Below are 5,535 nucleotides of genomic sequence, written 5' to 3'. Positions count from 1 at the left end.
GTGCCACCATGCCTGGCTAATTTTTAAATTATTCTGCAGAGATGGGGTCTCACTACGTTGCTCAGGCTGGTCTTGAACTCCTGGCTTCAAGTGATCCTCCTACCTTGACCTCCCAAACTGTTGAGATCACTGGCATGAGCCACTAAAAAGTATTATCACTTTAATGATAAAACTGTCATTGTTGTTTTGGAGAACTTTTTGGAAGTTGTGGCATTTACAATATTTGTGAGGTGGGTTTTAGACACGTGCAAGTTGTTTTTAAGAAAAAATTTACATTTCTATATTGTTTTGTGACTGTGAACTCTCCTTAAGGCTCTGGAAGGCCCAGGATAAGGTGTTACAAGTTGACACATGGGGAAAATGAAAGGAAGTCTAAGGAATAAGCTGGAGCCTGAGCTCAGTGGAACTGGGAGTACAAAGAGCTGGGTAGAGCTGGCTGAGGGTGAGGCCTGGTGTGGCTTTGAAGGTGGAGACAGCTACCCTGGAGGGAGCGTGTTACTCATAAACCTTTTAAAGACTTGCCTGGATGGCAGAGGCAAAGCAATTACACAATCGGATAGACATGACCTAATTTATTGGCCTTTCCAGTTACCTACTGTGGAGCCAGTGCTATACCATAACCTACAACTAAGAATGAATTTTGGTGGGGTGAGGCGGGGGGTTGCTGAGAATAGGGGAGAAACTGATGTCCTTAAGGAGGAAGAGACACTGAGAAACAGATCAGAGAGTGCAGAGAGGGGTACAGACCCTCCCTGATGTATTCCCCATGGAGAAGGCCATTGTCAGAATCCCCCTGCTTTTTCTACTCTGAGGAGTGAAGAGCTTTTTCTACTCTGAGGCATGAAGCCCTTAATATCCACTACTTAGAGGACAACTTTGAGCAAACAGAGCTCTCACTTGGCCCCGGTAATACTGAAGGGGAGCTCCCAAGGGCAAGCTCGAGTGCAAATGTAGTAATTCAGTCAGCAACCGAGACCTCCCCTCAAATACGTACAATCCCAAAAGTTATTTTCATATACCTTTTTGACGTCTGAAGAAGGGAACCACACATAAAATACCTGACAGCAATGTTTACAACAGGCATTGAACATAACTGCTCAAGTAGAGCCAATGGGACCAACTACAGTGGGGTTCAAAGAAGCCGTTCACCAGGCCAGGATCTAACCAGCTTGTGGGCACGACCGCATTTGTGTTTATGCATAACCCACACCACGTGGGCAGTGAAGCAAAACCAAAGCAACTAAAAGTAAAAAGTGATTCTTTACAGTTGCCTAGATAGCTCCAGGGGCAGAAGAACCCTTTGATCCTGCCAAGCAGTTTTAAAGCGGAAAGTACTCCACACGTTTACTCACTGTCCCCTGATTGGTTTCTCTGCTTCTTTTTATCTCTGTGGAACCAAGTCAGCGCACTACTTTCTGTTTTCCTAGTTGGATCCTGACTGATGTACAGATAATGATCTCCTAAGGATCCTTACCAGTGCCCCCGTGAGTGGAAACATTAGATTCACAACATGTGAGGTTCTTATTTTGTTTGCTTTCTTATCTAGCAATTTTTATTTTTATTTATTGACTTATTTATTTTGAGACAGAGTTTCACTCCTTGTTGCCTAGGCTGCAGTGCAATGGCGTGATCTCAGCTCACTGCAACCTTCGCCTCCCGGGTTTAAGTGATTCTCCGGCCTCAGCCTCCTGAATAGCTGGGGTTACAGGCACCCGCCGCTATGCCCAGATAATTTTTGTATTTTTAGTAGAGACGGGATTTCACCATGTTGGCCAGGCTGGTCTTGAACTCCTGACCTCAGGTGATCCACTCGCCTCGGCCTCCCAAAGTGCTGGGATGACAGGCATGAGCCACTGCCCCCAGGCCCTTGTCTAGTAATTCTGTTAGTCATTTATCTTTGCGATTAAGTAATTTTTGAAGTAAATTAATTTTGTTATAAGTTAAAAAATGGGCTGCTCACGTCTGTAATCCTAGCAGTCTGGGAGGACGAGGCAGGAGGATTGCTTGAGCCCAGGAGTTTGAGACCAGTGTGAATAATATAGAGAGAACTTGTCTCAAAAAATTTTTGAAAAGCCGGGCGCGGTGGCTCAAGCCTATAATCCCAGCACTTTGGGAGGCCGAGGTGGGCGGATCACGAGGTCAGGAGATCCAGACCATCCTGGCTAACATGGTGAAACCCCGTCTCTACTAAAAAATACAAAAAACTAGCAGGGCGAGGTGGCGGCGCCTGTAGTCCCAGCTACTCGGGAGGCTGAGGCAGGAGAATGGAGTAAACCCGGGAGGGGGAGCTTGCAGTGAGCCGAGATCCGGCCACTGCACTGCAGCCTGGGAGACAGAGCAAGACTCCGTCTCAAAAAAAAAAAAAAAATTGAAAAAAAGAAAAAGAGAGAGAGAGAGAAAGAATGAAAGAAATAAAGAGAAAGAAAAAGAAAGAAAAGAAAGAAAAAGAAAGAAAGAAGGAAAGAAAGAAAGAGAAAAAGAAAGAGTATACCACCCTACCAGGGTACTGATTTCACCAGCAAAACAACCAGATCTAAATGGCAGTCAGGCCACTTGATGGAGACCTCATGATGAATGGTCTACCCTTGGTTGGGTTTGCCATCTGACATAGAAAATGGGAAGAGGAAAAAACTGAAACAGAAGTAATTAACTATGTACGTGGTAGAGGTATAACAACAATCACACTTCTCTGCATAAAAGCTGTGTTTTTCCCTATGATTTCCTTCTTAGATTTTACACAACCTGGTGCTATAGCATTTCACTTCCTCAACTATTTGTGGTTGTTATTTGGTTGCTACAGTCTTTTCCCTAAAGGGAATTATCAAGGGCCTCAGAAGGAGATGGAAATCAATGGTACTATGACAATTTGCCAACTATTTGGAAAAAATAAATTTATATAATCCTACTTTATAGACAAAATATATGTCAGGTAAATTTAAAAATTACATTAAAAAATTAAGACTAGAAGTGAATATTACTCTAATCTCTAGATGAGAAGAGTATTCTCATCTTAAAAACAAAAGGTGAGGCAGAAGGATCACTTGAGACCAGGGGTTTGAGACCAATGTAGGCAGCATAGTGAGACCCTGTCTTTACAAAAAGATTTTTAAAAAATTAGCTGGGTGTGGTGGTGCACGTTCATAGTCCCAGATACTCAGAAGGTTGAGGCGGGAGATCACTTGAGTCTAGGAGTTACAGGGCACATTGAACCACTGCACTGCAGCCTGGGTGACAGAGCAAGACCATCTCCAAAAGAAAAAAAAAAAGGAAATTTAAAAAGAGAAGAGGTACATTTGGTTACATAAAACTGAGAAAAAAATCTATTTTCAGATAAAGAGAAGTTACCTGCAAATTGAAACCTGGGAAATACATGGGACAAAAGTCAGTTTCTTTAATGTCTAGTGAAATACATAAATCAATAAGACTCAAACCACTCCAAGCCATATTACAGTGTTGACTGCCTTCTAGAATGCATTTCCCTCAACTCCCCTCCTTTCTGATTTTGTTGTCAACAACAGAGTGTTCAGTCCCAGGGGATGGATCATGATTGGTCAAACTCTAATATTTCAATCCCATTTCTTGCTTTCCTAATTTCCTTGCAGCTAAGGATGGCCATATGACATGGTTCTGGTCAAGGAAATATAAAGTAGAAATCTACTCGAAGGTATCAGAGAAGGCCTTTGCTTCCATGATAAAAAGGACTCTTTTCTTGGATATATACCCAAAAAAAGCAGTTGTTTCCACTCTTTCCTTTTCCTTTCTGCCTTGAATATGAATGTGATGTTTGGAGCAGTTGCAGCCATTCTGCGTTACAAAGACACCATCCTGACATCCTTAAACCACTAAACCAGCTAGCAGCTGCCTACTTCCAGATGTATTGTTATGTCAGAAAAATGTACCCCCAATTTGTTGAAGTCATGGTTAGATTTTCTATTATTTGTGAGCAGAAGCATTCTGGATACAGATCTTGATATATAAATGGGCAGTGCTATGAAGAGACAATTCACAAATCAAGAAATGTGAATAGTAAACATATGAAAACAGTTTAAGTTCATTATAATCACAGCATTAGAAATTAAATGAAGCATAATTTTTTTCCTACAAAATTGGCAAAGATTTTTAAAAAGTAATAGCACCATCCAGGGATAGAAAGGATACATTAAAACAAAGGCCTTCGTGCACTGCCAGGGAAGGTGCAATTTGGTAGAACACTTTGGAAAGCAGTTTGGTAACATGTAATGAGAACTTAGAAAACATCTATGTTATTTAAATGAGTGACTCTACTTTTTGGAATTTTCCCTTGAGATAATTTAAATTGAATTAAGAATGTAAGCATAAAGGATTGCCAGTGTTACTTAATGTAGCAATAAGAAACAAATAGAATAAGAAAACACTAAAGTGACTAAAATATTGGAATGTTAACTAAATTATAGAATATATTCAGTAGAATAGCATACAACCACAAAAGTTATGTTGACTCGGCGTCTTTAATATGAAGGGGTTATTTTTATGTTATGATGTTCATAAATAACAAAAATACATAAGACCACAACTGTGTTAAAAATGATGTGGGGGAAGGCTGGGCGCAGTGGCTCACGCCTGTAATGCCAGCACTTTGGGAGGCCGAGGCGGACAGATCACTTTAGGTCAGGAGTTCAAGAACAGCCTGCCCAACATGGCAAAAACCCATCTCTACTAAAAATACAAAAATTAGCCAGGTGTGGTGGCACATGCCTGTAGTTCCAGCTACTCAGGAGGCTGAGACAGGAGAATTGTTTGAACATGGGAGGCAGAGGTTGCAGTGAGCCGAGATCATGCCACTGCACTCCAGTCTGGGTGACAGAGTGAGACTCCATATCAATCAATCAATAAAATAAAATAAAATAAAATGATGTGGGGATAACAGTTTGACAGTTCCTCAAAAAGTTAAACATAGAATTACCATATGTTCCAGTAATTCCATTGCTAGCTATATACTCTGAAGAACTGGGAACAGGTACTCAAACAAATACTTCTAAGACAATTGTTCATAGCAGCATTATTCACCACAACCAAAATATGGAAACAACTCAAATGTCTATCAATGGATGAACAGATAAATAAATTGTGGCATATGCATACAATAGACTATTATTCAATCAAGAAAAGGAATAAAGTATTGATACATGTTATAAGGTGGATGAACCTCAAAAACATTAATGCTAAGTAAAAGAAGACAGATAAAAATTATATAATTCCATTCACAAGAAATATCCAGGATAGGTAAATCCATGGTTGCTAGCAGTTGAGGGGAGGTGGGAATGAAGAGTAATTGTTTAATGGGTTCTATTTTGGGGTGATGAAAATGTTTTGGTACTAGATAGAGAGGGTGATTGTACAACATTGTTAATGTACAAAATGCCAAAGAATTGTTAGCTTTAAAGTGGATAGTTTTATGTTATATTAATTTAACTTCAATAAAATTTTATTTTTCATTCTTTTTTGAATTTGTTTCTAATTTTTATGGATATATAGTAGTTGTACATATTTATGGGA

This window comes from Mandrillus leucophaeus, unplaced genomic scaffold (assembly GCF_000951045.1).
Source record: "Mandrillus leucophaeus isolate KB7577 unplaced genomic scaffold, Mleu.le_1.0 Scaffold273, whole genome shotgun sequence".
Lineage (NCBI taxonomy): Eukaryota > Metazoa > Chordata > Mammalia > Primates > Cercopithecidae > Mandrillus > Mandrillus leucophaeus.
The sequence above is the reverse complement of the archived record's forward strand: the minus strand, read 5'-3'. Positions refer to the sequence as shown.